The 22050-nt window shown below is 37.2% G+C and overlaps 1 protein-coding gene across 3 annotated transcripts in view; it reads right to left on the bottom strand.

The window, feature by feature from the left end:
• LOC117973183 (adenomatous polyposis coli protein-like) overlaps positions 1-14873 on the bottom strand; it is a 61649-nt gene extending 46776 nt beyond the window's left edge. For 2 of the 3 annotated variants that reach the window (XM_034924590.2, XM_034924592.2), the window contains exon 1: positions 14596-14873. The gene's annotated coding sequence lies outside the window, so the exon portion shown is untranslated. Of the gene's footprint in view, positions 1-2212; positions 2316-14595 lie in introns of those variants that run through there. The other variant, XM_059021839.1, reaches the window with a different exon arrangement.
• Positions 14874-22050: the final 7177 nt, after the last annotated feature.

Here is a 22050-nt window from a genome sequence, read left to right as displayed (position 1 = left end):
GAAGGTTGAACACAGTATGTCTTATTTATTAAAGAACACTCTTATGGGGATTAAATCCCATTCTGATCTTGAGAGAATGTGGGTGTACTGTTTCTGTATTAGGATATGTCAAGAAAATAATACTGGTAATAAACTGCTGCTGCCTTTTTGTTCGTCACCAGACGCCTCCGAATCAAGCTGAAAAACACATGAAAGCTACTGCAGACAGACTGAAGAGTCATACATTTACTGTAATGTATAAATGAAGAGCATTGTTTTAAACAGGACTGAAACACACTACAGTATTAAAGTCAATGTCCTTTACTAATTGATCATTCATAAGAACAGTAGAGGCCATTTATGACTCATTTGAGTCACTGCATTGACCTAGGCTATTTTTTTTACATTAATAGGAACAGTTGCCATCCCACTGGTTACAAAACAAGTAAAACCAAAGTGTCATGCATTACAGAAAACATGCCACAAAACATGTATTGTATTTAATACAAGAGGAAGAAAAACTATTTTGCGGAAACCTTTTTTGCCAATACCTGTTTTGCAAATAGAGGAACTGTAGACAGCACTGTGCTACTGTACAATATACTGTTCTTTCGTACATGCATCTCTAGCTTCAGATCAGATATATATTTAAGTAAAAACTCTCCAACTCAAAGCTACAGTAATTTATCATTCCTTCAGCTAAAAGGGTCAGAAAGCACAGAGTGGAAACACTGTTCTTGAGGGAGGAGGGGCAGATTCAAACTGGGCTGGGTTTGAGGTACAGTATACCGACAGAGCAAAGGGACAAAGGTACCAAGGAACTGGCAATTCTTATCAAATTATCGTTTGTTTCAAGTACAGTTAACCGCCTTATACTATGTTAAAGGTTGCTGGACCAAAATAGATTAAAATCACTGCAAATTTGTTCTTCATTTCAGTGATTTGAGAATACTAGCCAAAAATATAGCTGCCCATTTTTTTGAAATATAATTGTAAGCAATTTAAGGAGCAGAAATTGTAAAACGTGTTTTAAATACAAACCCAGGAAATATAACGTATTGTATATATATATATATATATATATATAAAGGATAAATGATCAAGAAAAGACCACAGAAGTGTCCTGTATTAATTTAATAAATTTAAATCAACACTGAATTAATGTGTGTGTGTGTGTACATACATTGTAATATGACTGCAACAGCAAACAGACAAATACATCAAATTCTATCTGAATAAAAGGTTTAACACATGGCTATTAGAATCTAGATACAATTCAGTTATTTTTTTTGCACAAAGCAAATATCTCTTATTATATGGCCTAATTAACGCAGTCAACACTGCTGCCAACAAAGGGTTGGGGGGGGGGGGGGGGGGGGGGGAAATCAGACTGCTTCATAAATTATTTATTAAGATTTCCCTCAGCATTCAGTTTAAGCGCAGATTGGAGCTCAGCTATTGTCATGTTAATAATTAGAAGAAGAAAAAAAAAAAACACTACACCCATTCTCTTTCCCAATTTGCACACCCTGAATACAATACTTTTAATCGGCAATGTTCTCCTCCTGGTAAGAGGATTCCATCTTGTACCATCAAACCCATTTTTAAATCAATTTCTGTAGCCAGCAATGCAGCACTCTGGCTCGTTCTTCTGCAGCTCTGAGACCAAAAAACTGCAGTCAACTGCAAAACGAGGGACACCACTCTGACACTACAAAAGACACGGCATGCAACTATTCAATTAGATTAATTTGGCAGTCTACCAATATGTATGTCTTACATCAATATTTCCAAGATTTTTATGTTTTCACAAAGGCTTGTCACATTCTTCACAGATTCCACTATGAAAGCATAAAACCCTATGAATCTGGTTTGTTCCAGCCTTTATACTACAGAAACCAAAACCAAGGCAGTGTACATTTTAGTACTATGCTGGTTGCCTTAAACACATTTTATTTCACATTCAGTGTCTACAGCAGTTCATTTTTCCCCAAAGCACAGAACATGTCTCTTCTGCCTTCCCGGCTACTGGATAAAAAAGGAGAGATACATGGAACCCTCCCTCCTGTTTTTAGATCCAGCATACACAAAAAGAAAAGGCTTAGCCTGCAAGATATTCTAAACAAACCTCATTTCTTAACAGTCTGCAATTAAAATCATTCAAATCCTCATTTACAAAAAAAACAAAAACAAAAACAAATCAAAATGCCAAGTGAAAAAAAAAAAAACCTACCCCATTTCTGTACCACTGTCAACCTCCATTCCATCTCCTTTCCCTGTGTTAAAGCACAAGCAAATACAGCCATTCTAGTCACATGCCCCCACAATGGGCCAATCAGCTGGCAGTCAATCTGCTACAGTACTGGGTGATTTGGCCGCCTTCCCACAGATTACACAGCTGCTTCCCATAGTCAATTAAATCCTCGTCTGGAAGCGGTATAGGCCGCTTGCTCCGGCAGATGACTGGCATGAGGCCTATAGGTCCGAGCAGCCCGAAGGTCATGCCAGCTGTCACCAGGGCTCGGAAGTGACAGCAGAACAAAAAAGCTAAAACTTAAAAAAAATTACTAAAACTCATGGCTGCTGTAAGAAGCAACAAAACACCTACCAATCACAAAAGCCCCTTCATCTGCTTTTATTAAACAGTTGGATTTCACATAACAAAAGCTTGTCTATTTTATTTATACATTTTTAAAAAGCCTCAGGAAACTGATAACATAAAAAAAAAAATACAACCCAGGGATATTTGTGATATCGCTGCAGATGGCAGATTTGTGATATTGCTGTAGGTGGCAGAAAAAAAGGAAAAAAAAGTATATCTATCAAATTGGACCCACATTCTGCATGCCTCCTAATAAAGCCCAAGGCCAGATGTGTCAGCTCAGCAGGAACCAGAATAATAAAATGAATAAATACATATGCATAAAATAATTACAAGCCACAATATAGTGAAGCACCAACGCTTTCCTCTTGTAAAATGTTGGGGGTGGCTGTCTGCTGCATTTGTTAATTTTTTTACAAACTGTTACAAAACAGGCTGATGGTTTTTCATTTTACATTAAATGTGTTGTTTCCATTTGTATAGTCTTGTGAGGTGTACATCTGAAAAACAGCTACTTATGTACTTCATTTGTTTTTGTCAATACCACCCAATGTAAGATATTACAAATTAAGTTCCAATCACTGGGTTAATATGCCCATAGATTCAATAAGTAAGTTGTTTTTATCTCAAGGAGAATGCCAAGTTAAACCACAGCTGGTGGCCTTATACGAATACTAAATAGTTTCTCATGGGTTCATCTAAAAGCACCACCAAATACTTGGATGCTTGGACGTCTCAGTAAAAAAAAAAAAAAAACGCTGTACTTTTTACATGCAAATAAGGCTGCCTTCAAAAAAATTTTTTAAAAGCTGCTTTAGAGAGCAAGTAGAAACGTTTCCCGGTTTCACTACGTCCCATTCTGTCCTTCCCTTTGATTTCTTTCACATTTCCGAATTTATGTGGGAAAATGTTTCATGGATCTGATCCAGGTCTCAAGTTCTTGGCAACAGAAAACAAGCATTTATTTTCCAACATACTATCATCTGGCAATCCTTTTTAAAGGCTCCCTAATTTAGTGTGATTTAAACTACAAATCAAACAAAAAAGTTATACATCCCAAGGAAGCAACAACTAATTTAGACAGATCCGACCGCGATTTATAAATGAATCTCTAATTCTTTCCTGGTAATTTTTAAAGAAGTACCAAGATAAATTAGGTTACCCCTGGGTTGCTACCAAGTTATCACCATCTAATTAACTAACAATACAGTTTGGCTATCAATCTTCACATCTGATAATAAATGGTTTTATATGTCAAGTTATATGAAAGGGTTCTTATCGATCAAGGGCACAAAATAACTTCCAAATCCCGGAAATAGTAAAAATCTTGCGTTAAGGCACCACCAGTAAAAACACTACCTCACAACTAAAGCTTTTTTATTTTTTTTTATTTTTTTTTCCAGTCCTGGTGTGTTCCTATTTACATCAATGTAAAGTCACCTCTATTCAGCAGCAAGAACAACTAAATAAACTGGCTAAAAAAAGAATAGATTTTTAAAATCAACATGGCATTAGTTACAAAAGAAATCTATATTCCTTCAGTATTTTGTTGCAAGAAATATGTCCCTAATAGAGATCTCACTGTACAATTGCAGTCAGTGGTTACTGTAACCATCACCTTGTGTGCATTGGTCTGAGTAATCCTGTAACATTTGATAAGTACTCATGTTGTATGTGTTGTGCCGCCTCCCCTAAAACTTTTCACTAACTAACTACATCTCACAATACAATGCCTTCAGTTACAAGTATGGTACACAAGAAAAGAAAAACAACCAAACAAACATTAGCCAATCTCAGGCTAGCTCTGTCGTCGTTGTAGCCAGTCACAGTAAGAATAGGAACAAGTCGAAGCTACTTAGTCAGGTTGAAGCATAAACACCCCACCCAGCTACAAAATCCACCTGGAAACCTCATCGGAGGCAACTGGTAAAAAAAAAAGGTGCCTATAATATTAAACAAACTGTTTAATGCCTGTATATATGTAACTTATTAATGTATTTCCATATTTTATTTATCTGTATTATGTTCTCGTTTAAGCTATTGTTTACAAATTTCATGTCAAACTATAAGTAATGTTGTGGGCTCCCGAGTGGCGCATCCAGTAAAGGCGCTCCACGTGGAGTGCAGGATGTGCCCTATAGTCTGGACGTCGCGAGTTCGAGTCCAGGCTATTCCTTTGTTGACCGAGGACGGGAGTTTCCAGGGGGCGGCGCTCAATTCGCTGCACGCCGCCCAGGCGGAGGGAGGATTAGGTCGGTCAGGGTGTCCTCGGCTCACCGCGCACCAGTGACCCCTGTAGTCTGGCCGGGCACCTGAAATGTGCTGATAAAATGCTTTAGATCAGAATTAAGATTAATTAATTAACTAAGATCAGAATTAAGAGTACCAGTATTAATGGTAGAACTCAGAACCCCTTTCTTCACGAAACTCATTCAGAATGATATTCTATCAAGGCAGCGTAAAAAAGTACACATATATGAATTTGCATAATTCATTTTCTCATTTAAGAGAGTAAAAAAAGGTTGAGTTTTATGGTTTATTAATGCAGCTATTATATATAAAAAAAAAAAAACCTCTTGGAAACCCGACTTGCTGAGTCGATGTGGTTTGATAAGTTATTTCACAAAAGGTAGTGAAAGACTAAATAACTTCATATATCATTGTTATCACCTATTTATTACAACATCAAACGCTCCAACTACACACACTGACCAAGATGTAAGTAGTGAAGAAGATTATGTAGACATGAGTGATTCAAATCTACAAGTCCCTTCCTCACAGGAAAGAGAGAGACACAATCTCAAGCTTCTAATTTCAAAGAAACAAGGCAGAGAGAACTACCTGGACCTTCGGATAATTCCCAGGCAATGTGTATAATTTATTTGCACTGAAAACAATATAACATTGGTCAAAATATTTTGAGTTTACAGAAAACAAAAAAATAATGAAAAAATAATCATCATACTTAGCTTCTTAACTCATCTCCCATTTCTTTTCACTTACACATTTAAAAAAAAAAAACAACACTCCGCTTACCAAGCCCTTGTCTGCCACCCCTTCGCCTCCCCACTTTCAGAATCCTGGACCCACCACTGGTGGTGTGGTATTAATATTGCACTACAGAACAAAGCTTTAAAAGGCCACATTCTGAACTAACGTGATCAATGGCTCAATTAATTTGCATATCAACGTTTGTCTAAAAAAACTAAACAAAAAAAACCCAAAAGAATAGAAATTGGTACCATACGCTTACATCAGTTCATTACAAATTGCATCCCAAAATTCATATACAGATCATTTTTAAATAAATTAAATTGATGCTTTTGCTTTATTCTGTATGGGAGGCGTTGATTTACAGCCTTCCCCCCCAAAGAGATTAAAGTAATGCTGAATGAGTTTTTTTTCTCTTTCCAATCATTTCATAAATAACACTTTCACAAAAATCTTTATGCAACATAAGCCCGATTCGCAATTCGCGCAAGACTAAAAATCACCCAGGGTTTTCAATTAGTTTGAAGGTATGTGGCACTTACAAGGTAATAGGGGGCACCGATCTCATCGTGGCGCACAGAGCTGATGAGGGAAGAGTGTGGGAGGGGTGTGTGTGTTCGTGTGTGTGTCCGACAAAGTACTCCATTAGTGAAATGAAGAAGTTGTATTCAGCAAGCCAAGATCAACAAGAAAAAAAGAATACTTTTGAAGCATCAAGGCCACTGCAATACAAGACTGGCTGAAAATGTGTGTGGAATTGATGACCGCACCTTTAATTGTGTATACTTGTAATATGCTGTTTCCCATATTACAGCTATACACAATTAAATGTGTATGCATGTATTAGGGGTGTTAGGGGTGTTTAGAGTTTAAACGTCAGTAAAGTGTCAAGCATTTATGATTTTGCTTAATCGTTTAAACTTTGTCAAAAATGTGCAGGTCAAATATGAAGAACAAGAGGGTGTCTGCAAATAATGGCTACTGAGAGTTTTTGTTTGTCACGTGGCATCATTGTCACTGGATATTCACCTCCCAATGACCAGCATGCTTTTGGTCACGTGACAAGCAATGTCCTCTTCGGGAGATCGAAATAAGCAAGTCTGGGCATATTGTGATTAAAAGGGAGACCAAAAAGTAAAATGTAGACTGTGCTCTGCAGAGCTTAGTTACAGCGGCAGTACGTGAACAACGTTAAATCATGTGAATATAAAGCATCCTGTACATACGATGTCTGCTTCTACTACTGGTGCTGGATCTAGTGCGGAGGAGGTGGGGCCCAGACAAACAACAATGTAACTCGGGCTGAAAACATAACATGGCTGATTATTGAGATAACTGCAACTGACATGCAATCAATTTCAATTGTGGAGGATACCGGATTCAACAAGTTAATGTTTTTTGTTGAGCCAGATTACAGAATGCCATGTTTGTTTGTTTTTTTAGTCTGTTCTATTCTGGTACCGAGACTCAAGAGATGTCTAATACGTTGTTTTTTTTTTTAATCTTTACTTTTATTTGATTGCTTCCACTTTGTTTATTTCTTGGTGTTTTTTTTTTCCTACTGCTGCCAGACAAGCACAAAAGCTATTGCTATTAATAAAGGACTTCTTTTTTCGGAACATTGATCCTGCAAGGGCTCTAGATTACATGGTCCGCCCCCAACAGCGACCGACACACACACACACACACACACACACACACTCACACACTCACACACTCCTGAAACTAGTGGTATGGTCCCTCCCCGGAACAATACAGATAACGTGAAGGCACAGGACCAGATGAAACCAGACAAACATAGTAAATATGTAGCATTATATGTACTGTGGTTTAAACAATAAAAAGGTTTTTACTGGACAACACTGGCAACACAACCTGCCTGAAAGAATAATAGAAAATGGCTGTGTATCTACCTACCAACTGCAAAGACAGAAATTCAAAAATCTTAACTGCAGATAAGAAAACTACTTAAAAAATTGGTAAAACCAAAAGTGCTTTAAAATGTTACAATATCTCTCATAAAGGAATTAAAAAAAGGATTACCTTTTACATCCTACTGCATGTCAAAAACACATTTTGACCCTGATGGTGGTGGGTGCTGCCTGCAGCTGATCCATGAACACGGCTACTGCAACATTAGTGCTAGGATAAAGGAGTAATTGGTACACTATTATCTCCTCAGCTTGTCTTCCAATTAAAGTGAGACCACAATAAATTAGTTAGCAAGCATTTGTAAAAAACAAAGGGACATAAATGGAGAAATGTAAAAATGCATTTAACAGCCAGCAAGGAATGCCAATTACTGTAACTATTTCAAAATCAAGCCTTAGAAACTCCTGCTCGCCCGAAGCAAATTCAATCTGATGAGGACTAGTTGATGTCTGTGTCTCAGTAGTCCTCTGGGCGAGTACTTAAAACAAATGTACACATATACTCTCAAGTTCAGTCTTGCGTTAAAAAAAAAATGCACGGAAGTCCATTTTGTAACAGGGTGTAGCAGTGGTGAATAAGCATTCAAAAATAATGCTTAGAAAACAGTCACTCGATCGGAACTGAAACCTCCCTTCATCTCCCCTGCAATGCCAACCCCACTTAATGATGTTTTACGTTTGTGTTCTCTCTCTGCACGGGCTGCGAAGTTTATCATTTGAATTTACTGAAACACGTTGCATCTTTTGAAGTAAGTGTAAAGTCATTTTCCAAAAATGTGTTGATTTATACTGGGTTATGACCGTGACTGAAGATGTCATTAGCAAAGGGGGCCGGTTGTACTAACGAGGTCAAACAGGCCACGTTTTACTAAACATTTTAAAACTAATAAACAAACAATTACCATAATGAACATTATCGTAATATGTTGCTTAAAACATAACGCAATATATTCATAAAAAAAGTTGAGTTCTTATCTGTAAACAGAAACACGTTTTAAGCTTGGGACTCGCTGTTTATAGCTTGGTGTTGTTTACATTATCGTCAGCATATTTTAAGTGATTGGAAGCTGAAATTACTTTTTTAAAAACACATCATATTCATATTTAACTGCTTAACACAGAAACCCCACGGCGGTCATTCTGGCAGCTTTTGGTTTTAAAATGTAATTTTCTCCAGTCGTGTAACACATATGGGGCTGTGCGTTCATGTACCTTTCTGTGCGTATCTATTAAATATTCTCACAAAGCATGGAACGCAGGAGTGCAGAAATAAAGGAGATATATTACATTATACCTAAACAATTGTATTTTGATTATACAGAACGGTATTCTACTTTATTATTTTGATTTACCAGTCCGCAATGTGTTTAGCTGCAATCAGATTAGTCTCTACTCTCTGCCTGAGTGAATGACCGACAGTCTATTGGTTTCAATCAGCCTTTTGAAGGCTGGCGCCTGCTTGCCAGCTGCGCTGCTTTGGTCAGTCAGTTAGCATCGGGACTAGTGAAAATAAATACCAGAGACTGGAGTTTTACAATGCAAACAAAATATGGAGTTGATGTTTTGGATCAGATGATATGGAAGTATTACGTGAAAGCTGGCTCCCAACGGTGGTCTGTTCAGATGTTTTACAATGTATTGGACCTAGCAGCCATCAAATCCTGCGTATTTTACAAAGAATGCATGGAGAAGAATTTACCAAGGAGAGAATATATTTTACAGTTAGCACAGGAACGTCGCAAGAAGCATTTGGAACAGAGGGAGACTGCCAAGCCTGTACCCACAGCTGAAGCTGGCAACCCCGCTGAGAGCCGCAAGAGATGCCAATGCCAGGTTGGCAAGTGCAATAAAAATAAAACTTCGGACAGCTGTGTCCTGTGCAGAAAGGCGACGTGGAGAAGCGCATTATCTGTGTTGACTGTGAACAGCCTTAGACTCAAGGTAAATGAATACCCTTTTGTCAGGTGCTGTGCGCTTCTGTAAAATGTTTTTTTCTAAGTTTATGTATCTACGTTGTTCAGTTGCTTTTGCTCATCTGATAACAAACCAATTGCTGTTGAAAAGTTAAAATGTATTGCTATCGTTTCAGTTTTATAAATAGGTATGTTGTAAACCGATGTCTGTTTATTTACATTTTCTTGTTTTAATTTTTAAAATAAATGTATATATAAATGTATATATAAATGTGTATATATAAATGTATATATAAATGTGTATATATATATGCATGCATGCATGCATGCTTCGGTTGTTCAGATGTTTGTGACTCAATTAAAAAACAACAAATATTACATCTGACTGTTTCTCCTTTCGTTATACTATTTAAAGTGTTTTGAATACAGCCTGTCAGAAACACGGCTGCAGGGCATCTAGGTATGAGTATATCTCCGGTCCTTCTAGTGTTAAAATACAGCAACTTGCTAAGAAATGTTTTCCAAAAAAATGTTTTATCTCACTTGCGACCATTTTAGTAAAGGTTTACTAACCTGTAAAGGTTGCTACTGTTGCCTCCTTTGGCCGCAGGCTGTACTGCACACATGAGAATAGCTACAATCTATCTCTTTGACATTCATGTTAACAAATTAATGTGTTTTGTCATAACACACTTAATTTTAAGTTCTCTTGGTACTGTACATCAAAATGCTTTATAATGCTTTATATATACACACACATATATATATACACACACATTTTGCTTGTTTGTACTACATGCATACCTGTCCATTTACAGTGCAGTAGTTACAAATGGACATGCACCATTCGATACTGCAAAAAAATACTGCTGAATCACTGTCACCTGAATATTAGGAAGTTATTCAGGAGCTGACTTTGGTTTCCAGAGGAGGCTAGTGGGTCTGAATTCTATCAGCAGACTATCCTACAGAACACTGGTCATCTGTATGTTACTGTAAATGAAGACTTCTGCCATCACTTTGCCCCCCACAGAAATGCTTAATTGTCAAGCAAAATGCATTTCTTCATCACCCTGGAGAATCATTTGAGCAAAGCTACTGTAATATTAAGGTAAAACTATACTGAAGGCATCAGGAAAACCCTAGTTTCATATTGGAATAGTTTTTCTTCATTTATTATTGAGTGAAGGTATGGATAAAACCTTTTTAATAAAATTGACACGTGTTATTGTTATAGAATACAGTTTAATCATCCAGTTATACAGTAGTAGTAGCAGTAATTTAGCTTGGACTTGAATTCAAGAGAAGCTCTGCACACATATATGAATTGGGAGCAGTTTTGTTGGACGGGTGATTTAGGGAACTTGAAGCAGAGGTTGATTTTGAAAATAACAAGCACCAATTGTGGAAATCAGTTTGGGTATCAAAGTGTTTCCAAAGCATTTGAATAACATATGTTTCCGTCCGCATAATGCCTGTCAAAAACAAAAGCCTTTCCGTTACTAAGGCAACTGGCAGCTGAATGGCTAGATGCATACTGTTGTATCTGTGAGAGAAAACAGGCCGACAGGAGGCTAAAATTACTGATGGGAGAAAGAGGCACAGAATGCGGAGTAGGGTAAGGAACTTGAATGAAGAAAAAAATAGATGCCAGAAAAAAGTAGGAGTAATCAAAATGGGAGAATAAAGGAAAGGATTAGGGCAGAATTAATGAAAAAATACAAAGTTTGACACTGTACACAAGCACAGTAAGTCGGTATTAACCTACATGCCTTGACAACATGTGTTGGTTTTTCATTTCACAGCCATCGGCAAAATGAGAAAAGTAAATCATCATGACCTATATCCACCACATGTAAATGTAACATTATTTTTACTGTACATACGTACGACCGTAGAAGACATACACTTTTGTTAAACTATTTGGTGTATGTGTCACACTCATTGTCACTGACTGAGTGTAACACATGCACTACATGCCCATCACCGGACTTACACAACAGATTCTGTATCTATTTCCTGATTTACAGGTCAGTAAATTAAATTAATTCTGTTTAAGCACAGTACTTTTATACTGTTGTGTGTCTGTGTTTAAACTGCCATTGTTTAAGCTGTTCGTGCCCAAAATTATATTTAAAAAATGCCAAGTACTTTTGCAGGTAATTAACTGCATTTATTTTAAAGATTAAAATCATTGGGCTGCATTTTAACAATGAATTAATAGTTGCTACATGCTGAAATACAGAAATAAAAGGCATGCATGATATCCCACAATAACACCCACTTCTTAAATTCCACACATGACCCATGAGTTATCCACAAGATTCAAGAGGGGCTCAAATTGCCGCTGACTAATTCGGGTTCTGATGTGAATCTAACACTGCAGCATAATATCACTGATGTAATAAACAAAACACTTAGAGCTCAATTTATCTCTCAGTGTTTTTCTCCTTATATATAGTGTGCTTGTAGTATAATACAGTGTACTTAAAGTCAAATCAATCAGTAAGCTTTAACATTTTTATTAAGCAGGAATACTTGAAATTAAATCATTCTTGAAGTACTTTGATAAATATTCACTACTCGAAATCTTTAATGCATTATTTCATTTGTAAAGAAACTGCCAGTATGAGCTGGCTACATCCAGGAAACACGTAAGGGATAGTGGTGGCGAGACTGACAGCGAGGTGGGCATCATGACAGCACAACTGCAAACCCACAAGTTTTGCTCTGCCTTTCAATAGACTACACACACTGTATTCTAAATTCCTACCCCTACTCATTACACTATGACAAGCCCAATAAATAATTAGCCCTTATATTCATAGAGCCTTGTGTACAAAATGACTGTCCATACAGTATACTGGACAAATTAATCCATTTGAATGCTTCCTAGAAAGATGAAAGGACATGGCCTTACTGACTCGCATCCATAACACACACCCAGTTCCCCATAAATGGTGATTCTTCTTTGCCTAGGAAAATTACATTATCAAATCAGATTAGTATCATCTGACCATCACGGAACAACTTCAGACCATGCGGGAAGCCTTTGAAAAATGATAAAAGAAAGTTAACTGTTTTTATCCCTCCAAGCCTTACTTGTTGTCACTTGTAACAGAATACTAGATAACATATTTTAAACAAGACTACTGCACCTCCAAACCAATCAGTCAGAGCCAAACAACAACACTTATACCCAGCAGTGTGTAGAAATAGTTATGAAACCTGAATGTATTGAAATTAACGCTTGATGCACCAGTGCATGTGAAAACACTATATAACAAAAAGAATAAATAATAAAGCCACACATCTGTGTGTTTTAATTGGAATGCTTCTATTATCAGTTCAGAAATCTGGGATAACACAAAATATTTCGGTCCTATGCTTCAATATAAAATTAAAAGTTGTTGTTTTAAAGTAGTAAGTGTTTAGCTTTCAGAATCGTGTATCCACTTTCCCCAGCTGGCTGAGGTGCAGATCCCACCGGGCATCATCGGGAACAGGAGAACAATGCAGGAGGGATAATGAATCCCCTCTGTGAAGGTACTACTGACGGGGTACTACTGCGTTAAAATAGAGGCGCACTTCTCTGTCTACCTTACTTCTTGTGATCAGTACAAAAACAACCAGCTCAGTGACCTTATAGTCAACGAATCAGTAAAAGAATGCCCACCCGAATTGAAGACGTGCCCATTTTCAAACACAGCATCTCAAACGATCCTAAGCAAACTTCTTAGAAATGTACAGAATCTCCCTTCCGCTCTTTAGGATTGATTCTTAACGTTGGTACCCTTTACCACTTCACTAACTCACACCATGATTCGCTTGCATGACTGAAGCCTTATTTCACATATCTGCACCATGCATTGTTTTTGTAACCTGTGTGGTAGAGACATATTGCGCAGGATCAGGAACATGTATAGTATACACATCTCAGGCATCTATCTTAATGATGTTCCAACGTGCTACAAATCTGATATATAAATATATGGTTATTTTCTAAAACTGCCTATACTCTACACCTAGCCAATACACAATTTGTTTCTATAAAACATCTGTTTATTTTTGTACAGCACTATCTTAATGTCCAGTTACAGTAATTATCGAGGTTAAAGTAGCAAGTAGCCATCTATACTAGCATTTAGTAAATTGGACAAACACCTGATAGCAAATACAATATGGTATTCTGAATGCTTCATAGATCAGTGGATAATACCTTAGTGATATTTTGATATTAACATATACCTACTCGAGAAAAAAAAAAAGTGTAATCATTGCTATATTGATGTGTGTGTTTGAGAGAACAGTAAACTGTAAATCCATCTTTCTCTTCAAAAGCACATTCAATAAATATCCATAAACCAGGACAAAAAACTGTTAATCTCTTCATGTGATGCATCCAGGTCCTTTTGTCAAATGGGAAACAGCAGTGACGCCAAGTTCGCCACATATTATTACGAACAAAAAAAATGCAATTAATAATACAGCACATGTACAGTGTAAATCACCGTTTGAATATGTTGGCCTTATATGCCACATAACCACACAAAAGTTTGATCCGGCTTGTGCAGTAGTACACTGGTAATGCAAGTTCTGTGTTTCTATAAAGTCGCATTCCTTGACGTAGATAGATACTGAATCTGGGCATCGCTGACACTGCGTGCTTAGTCCAGTAACACAGATCTACTGCCCCTATCTATTAATAATCTCTTTCCAGTTTGTGGCAAAGTGTGCGGAAAACAACAGCAATTATATAGCTGATTAATTATGTACAAAACTTTCACGTTTTCACTTGTTGATGAGCGGTCCGCATTGTGTCGTAATACTTTTTGCGATGTTTAAGGTTTTCTCTTTTAAAGCGGTTAACACTTTCTACAATAAAGCATGTTGTTTTAACCACTAAATCAGTCATACCGACTGTAACGTTCCTAAGGGTTATTGCCAACTTCCCGTACACTTCACAACAGTTGAAAGTTGTAGTTTGGCCAATCAGGTAAGCAACCAAAATAGTATTAGGAGCCATTGCTGTTTTAAGTAAACCAAAACTTCCAAATAGCCTGAAAAGTTACATTTGGTTCAATAACAAAACTAACGGGAGTAACTTGTGAGTCTGGTCCTTAATTTCACACTGGGGCATTGTAACAAACAAAACAAAAACATTTCTACTCACACTTACCTGAAACAACATTCAGCCCTTCCCCGTAGTCTAACTGTCCTTCTCGCTCCTGAAAACTACGTTTAAACAAAAGTTATGTGCCTTAATTTGTGGCGCACATCCTGTTCGCAATGTTCTCTTTTCCTGAAGAAGCGTTTTTCAATTTTTCCCTTTGTGCCTCCCTCCGTTTCTTTCTTTTCAGTCACTGCAATCCTTTCCTATGCTACGCCATATTGTCTCGTCCTGCAGCCCCCAGGCGCGCAGGCGCAAAACAAGCTGTTGCTGTTACAGCTGCGGAGAGAGCACTTCCACTTCCAAATTCCAATCTGCTCTGTATGGAGTCCTTGCAGCGGCTGTCCTGGAGCTGCACCAGTAACTGTGACAGCACAGATACACTATGTCTGACAGCAAATTCAGACGCAATGTGTCCACAAAGATGTTTCTGGTGTTTAAAGATAATAAAAGGTCAGTGTCCCTTTATATTCGCTTTCATTTTTTATATATATATATATATATATATATATATATATATATATATATATATATATATATATATACACACATATACATCTATCTATGTTTAAAATTTTGATTAAATCCATTAGACCTGAGTGTTGCTGTGCATCAGCGTGTGTGTGTGTATGTATATATATATATATATATATATATATATATATATATATATATATACACAGACGTGCTCAAATTTGTTGGTACCCCTCCACAAAAAACGAAGAATGCACAATTTTCTCTGAAACAACTTGAAACTGACAAAAGTAATTGGCATCCACCATTGTTTATTGCATATTTAATAGAAATCAAACTTTGCTTTTGATTTTTTATTCAACATAATATTGTAAATAATAAAACAAATGAAAATGGCATGGACAAAAATGATGGGACCGCTAACCTAATATTTTGTTGCACAACCTTTAGAGGCAATCACGACAGTCGAACGTTTTCTGTAGCTCTCAATGAGACTTCTGCACCTGTTAACAGGTAGTTTGGCCCACTCTTCCTGAGCAAACTGCTCCAGCTGTCTCAGGTTTGATGGGTGCCTTCTCCAGACTGCAAGTTTCAGCTCTTTCCATAGATGTTCGATAGGATTCAGATCAGGACTCATAGAAGGCCACTTCAGAATAGTCCAATGTTTTGTTCTTATCCATTCTTGGGTGCTTTTAGCTGTGTGTTTTGGGTCATTATCCTGTTGGAGGACCCATGACCTGCGACTGAGACAGAGCTTTCTGACACTGGGCAGTACGTTTCGCTTCAGAAAGCCTTGGTAGTCTTGAGATTTCATTGTGCCCTGCACAGATTCAAGGCACCCTGTGCCAGGCGCAGCAAAGCAGCCCCAAAACATAACCGAGCCTCCTCCATGTTTCACTGTAGGTATGGTGTTCTTTTCTTTGAAAGCTTCATTTTTTCGTCTGTGAACATAGAGCTGATGTGACTTGCCAAAAAGCTCCAGTTTTGACTCATCTGTCCAAAGGACATTCTCCCAGAAGGATTGTGGCTTGTCAATATGCATTTTAGCAAATTCCAGTCTGGCTTTTTTATGTTTTTATGTCAAAAGTGGAGTCCTCCTGGGTCTTCTTCCATGGAGCCCACTTTCGCTCAAAAAGCGACGGATGGTGCGATCAGAAACTGACGTACCTTCACCTTGGAGTTCAGCTTGTATCTCTTTGGTAGTTATCCTTGGTTCTTTTTCTACCATTCGCACTATCCTTCTGTTCAATCTGGGGTCGATTTTCCTCTTGCGGCCGCACCCAGGGAGGTTGGCTACTGTTCCATGGACCTTAAACTTCTTAATAATATTTGCAACTGTTGTAACAGGAACATCAAGCTGCTTGGAGATGGTCTGTAGCCTTTACCTTTACCATGCTTGTCTATTATTTTCTTTCTGATCTCCTCAGACAACTCTCTCCTTTGCTTTCTCTGGTCCATGTTTAGTGTGGTGCACACAATGATAGCAAACAGCACAGTGACTACTTTTCTCCATTTAAATAGGCTGAATGACTGATTACAAGATTGGAGACATGTGTGATACTAATTAAAGAAACTAATTAGTTTGAAATATCACTATAATCCAATTATTTATTATCTTTTCTAAGGAGTAAAAAAACAAATGTGTCCAGGCCATTTTAGAATATCTTTGTAGAATAAGCAATAATTCATCTCTTTTCACAGCTTCTTTGCTTTATTCTATGACATACCAAAGGCATGCAAGTATACATGATAAAATAGCTTTTAATTTCATCACTTTTCAGGAGGAATGAAGCATTATTTCACTGAGCTGTAAGGGTACCAACAAATTTGAGCACGTCTGTATATATATATATATATATATAGAATAGACTACTTTTTTTGACACCACCTTTAACTTTCTGTAACTCCAAAGACTTAAAAAATACACACAATTGCTGAAGTCACATGGGCCAAACAGGCATTTTAAATGGTACTGGTGAGCGTTAATAATGGCAGCAGCAATTGCATAATTCTAAAATAAAATTACACAAGGTTAATCATTTTGTGGGAAACACACAGGAGAAGGGATCAAGAAGGACAGTTGGCCAATTTACTATTAAACCCACTTTTACCAGGAAGTCACAAATACTTTAACCTCAAAAGTCGCATGATCTGTGGTGTTCATCTTCTATATTTAGCAGGGAAGGCGGTGTCCCAAACGAGAAGCTATGTCCTGTTTACAAGTCCAGCATACACCCGGTATGTGAGGTGGAAATGAGGCAGAAGGAGGAAGTTGCCTCTAAGGTCACGCTCCCAGAGTCAGTGAGCTGGAAATGTAAAGCAGGAACTTGTAGCATCCGCAGTTTTGTTTTCAGCTGCCACATATTGCTTCATAAAATATGAAGTCCCACATACACGCTTTAAAAATATATATATATATATTATATTTTGAAAATGTAACAGTATATCTATTTCTGCCATTCCTGATCACAAAGGGTGACTACATATCCTTATTATTTTTTTTTCTTTTTATAATGTTTATATAATGTCGATAGAAAAATCTGAAATAAAGCTATTGCTGTCATTTGTTCATAGCCTCGTAAATGTCTCCGATTCTTACATTAAATAATACTGCCAGGTTTTTTTTCCGAAACACTTTTTTTTTTACTCAAGCAAGTCATGGGAGATTTTATCTGCACGACTGACTGATATTTTGAATCCTGTTTTCTGTTATTAACAGTTCAATCCAGCAATCTCCTTTCAATCCAATCTTTCAATCTCATTTTGCTTCCTCCCGTATGATGTGTGGGCTTGTCTTTTCCTTTGCTTTATAATTTCTTGGTGTTTTATTTCATCTGTTAGATTATCATATTCCAGATATGTTTGTACCTCTATTACCATATTTTTAATTCACTTCTGTTGCCAGGCAGCTCTTCTTATTAGTGTGATCCTTCAGTCTGAGATCAATATGCATTCGGAGCACAACACCATGTCTCACATTACTAATCTACATTGTTCTGTCAAACAGCTCTCTTTCCTGCATCTGACGTCATCTTATCATTATTATGCAAATAGATGAACGAATCTCTGAAAAAAAGGGACAAAGTGGGGGTGGGGGTGCTGCAAAAAGGTTTTAGTTTTGATTTTGTCATGCAAGCTAAGAGTGCTCTAATGGCTGGTTTCACAGACCCTGATTAGCACCAATCCTGGACTACCTAATGTTACCTTAGGTAAGGTTGTCCAAGTGTTAATCAGGGTCTGTGAAACTAGCCATAAGTGTTTTAATTGCAACCATAAACCTGCATGGCAAATGCAAATTTCCTGCTAAAGGTTGCTTTCTCAAAATGTTATGAACATTGAGCCTCTTTGGAAGATGTTTTGCTCTGACACTGAAAGAGATCCTTTGGTATTCCTTGTAAGGGGAGTATAGGGGAGGGATTTAAGTCAGACACTGAACAATTAGCGTCCTACTATGGCCATGTAGCCCCCTGGGATGATGTTTTAGTTTACTGAGGTGGAGAGGATATCAGGTTTCCCTACAAGGATCCATCTTTTGTTGTCTGATGTTGTACACTGGTGTGTGAGTTGTATTAGGCATTTAAATGTATTCCCTTGATTGCTTTTCATATTGATATACTCAGTTGGAGATCAGGTCATTTAAGATCAGGTACATATCAATTAACTGATGTCATAAACACTCAACATCTATAAGAGATGAGAGAGAGAAATAATAAGTTCTCACACTCAACAATATGAGTATTAGGGAATTCAATAACAGACAGGAAATTCTTCAGTCCTTTAGGTTCAATACTACTTGTATTATAAGTGCGGTATTTGTCACAGTTCTCTCTTTGGTTTTTTCAACACTTCTATGTTCTTCTCATAGTCCTTGGTGATTAAAAATCAATCAAAAGCTCTTCTGTATTATATCATGAGAAATGCTGCAGAATGCAAAAACACAAGTAATGTACATAAACACGAACAGGCAAAAACAAGACCAAGCATGAGGATTAAGATAGACATTTCTCTAATTTATTTTTTAATCATAAGCTGTAGAAAACAAAAGAGAATCACCAAATATAATGGCTGATGATGAGGCAACACATACTTTTAGAGAATCAGCCAGAGGACACAGGCAATGCCCCAGTGGTAGAATTAATCCCTGCACAGAAGGAGGCAGCCCTGATTTCAGTGAGGCGACTAGCAAGAAAGGAAATCATTTCCCTGTGAGAGGAAGTGAGTGAAACAAGGCAGACAAGGCGGGAGGGCGTAGTTTTGAGTTCAGATCAGTCAAATGGGCTTGGTGGTCTCAACCTTGACATTAGTCCACATCATGAAACTACCACAAAAGCTAGTACAATTCAGCACAATTCAACATAATGACTCTCCCAAGCTGTGGTGAGCGTTTAGGTCAGGATTAAGGTGTGCTCGCAAAGCAAAGCCGCTGTAGATGTTTCTTTTGGTATATCATCATCACATCCTTTGTGGTCTGCAACCAGGTTTGTCCAAAAAAATGCAGTGCTTCATAAATAAAGTTTGTTTTATTTTCGGATTTTAAAAGTCTGCGTCAGTAGTTCAAAGGTCAGGCAGATAAGCAGTTTGTGTGGCTGTGCAAGTTAGAGTTTTACAAGTGGGATACTGGTTTTGTAGATCAAGAAAGAATACCAGGACAGTATACAGTAGCAGTTAAGTAGGAATTCAATCTCGCACCAGACAATATTTATTCACCAAATTCTTACATTCACATTAGATTCCAACAACATCTTTAATGGCAAGGTATTGGGGTATTGTTCAGTTAAAACAATACATTACTGGAGCATTAGTTTGAAGTTAAAGCCCAAAATAAACTGCACTGCTCTTTAAAACAAAACAACGAATCTTGGTCACAGTTTGCAATAGCATTAGAAAATGATCACAGAGATACTCTGAAACATTGGGTTAGGCAGCCATTGACAAATAAAACACCATGTGAATAGTACTGTTACTACACTAGCAGAGTCTAAAGCCAAGCCAAGCCTACCTTATCAAAACCTGCAGAGGTTATTACAAAACTGTCACAGTACAGCCTGTAGATTGGCTGTAGGAGAGCTCATGTGATGGATGCTGCCTATCGTATTCAGGATGCGCCAGTATTGTGATTGGGTGTCAACCACAGAGGGCAGAACAGAACTCTCATGTTCCAAAGCACAGGGTGTCAGTGGAGCTTAAATTATATTGGACCTTGTTTCTGTATAGTAGATGTAGGAAGAAATTTGTAAGAAAGATTGTTAGATAAGCTAAGCAATTTGAGTCTGTACCCTGGTTGTTGGAGTTAATGCCTTTTTATGTTCTGGGATAAAGCTTTAATGTATTTCCATTTGTATTGCATTTACTATACAGTAATATAAAAATAAAGAACACTGCATTTAAAAAAAAAAAATGGTTTCCTTACCTATCTAAAAATAATATTTTTTTTAACATTTTTTTTTTAACATATTGTAACAGGCACTGTTGGTGGATCGGGTGATGTGCCCGGACGTCTCCTCTCATGGAGAGAGGCTGGCATGCTAATTAAGACCAGAAGACGCTTGGAAAGGAAAATGCTTTGGGGAAAATGTTCATTGTGTTGTTATTTCACTGTTTTGGTTGTACAGTCCTGAAATTGTTAAACCCTTCCTGTGTTCACCTTTGAGTGTGTGTCACCCTGGGAGTCGGTTAGGGTTAGGGTTAGGATACTCGTGGGTGGGTAGGGGCTGTCTGTGAGTGTGTGAGAGAGTGTGTGGATGGTGCTAGTTGCTGATAGCTGCCTAATAAACCGCATTGTACCTGAAAGAGCCGTGGTGTGTGTGTATCCACTCCTGTGCTCGCTACAATATCTAAATGCACACAATTTGTCTTGAGGTAATGCATCCTTAGTTTTGCTTATATTTTAGGGTTCCTTTGACTTTAAAGTTGTTGTCCAAAAAGTGGGAGAACAAAAGCTTGAAATTCTTTCAGCTGTCTCTTCAGGATGTCAAAAACCACACAAAGGACAGGAAGCTGAGTGTGCTTTAAATAGTATCCACCCCCAGCTTCCTAGGTGTATTATTGTGAAAATACACTAGAGGGAGTATTGTTCTTTAAATGGACACTCTAAACATGAATTTTGCAAAATATTGTCAGCAAAAAGAACATTGCTGTTAGTTAGTCCAGTTACTAACAGGGTGTAGGGTGCTCTAATTTCATTTTATCATGTTTATTGTGAGACCTTTGTGGCCTGAAATGATAATATGTTTGTTTTTGTTAGGTTTTTTTCTTGGCACAATTTGACACAATTGGCAGTCTTTGCTTGAGAGGGATCCAGGTCTGAATGACAGGAGGGAAACATGATACAAATAATGGAATTTTAGCAACTGGAATTATCGTGGCGAAGAATTCTTAGACCACCCACTTAGGTTTAATAGGTACAATTTAAACCTGCGTTGTCCCACAATCCGGATCAGTTTTATACTAAAATGTGATAATTGTTGGTCAACTGTTTAACCATGTGAACAAGAGAAAAAAGTGGATTTCTTTCTTTTACTGCAATAGTGTAAAACAAATAATAATAATAATAATAATAATAATAATAATAATAATAATAATAATAATAATAATAATAATAATTACAGGAAACATGCACAATACAGATTGTTTTCATCATGAGCTTATAAAGTAACAACCTTTTTAAATATAACAACTTCCTGTATGGACACTACACCTTAAATAATGAACAGTTTTGAGATCTGGTGGAAGTTGAAAAGTGTCAATTAAATGATTTAGAATGTGGCTACAAAAAGTGGAATGGCCTAGAAATTAACTGTGTGTAATGACTGGCAGGAAACTATACAGGCTGTAAATATGAATACAATGCTACATATTGACTTTCTTTAAAGCTGTGGTGCACAGATATGTGTTAAAAGCATACACTTACCTACTTAATTAATTAAACCAATTACACCTCTATTCAACTATTAATTATTCATTATCTAGTCATTATTTAATTGATAATCT

The sequence above is a fragment of the Acipenser ruthenus genome, chromosome 1 (assembly GCF_902713425.1).
Source record: "Acipenser ruthenus chromosome 1, fAciRut3.2 maternal haplotype, whole genome shotgun sequence".
Classification (NCBI taxonomy): domain Eukaryota; kingdom Metazoa; phylum Chordata; class Actinopteri; order Acipenseriformes; family Acipenseridae; genus Acipenser; species Acipenser ruthenus.
This window is presented reverse-complemented; position numbering and strand designations above follow the sequence as displayed.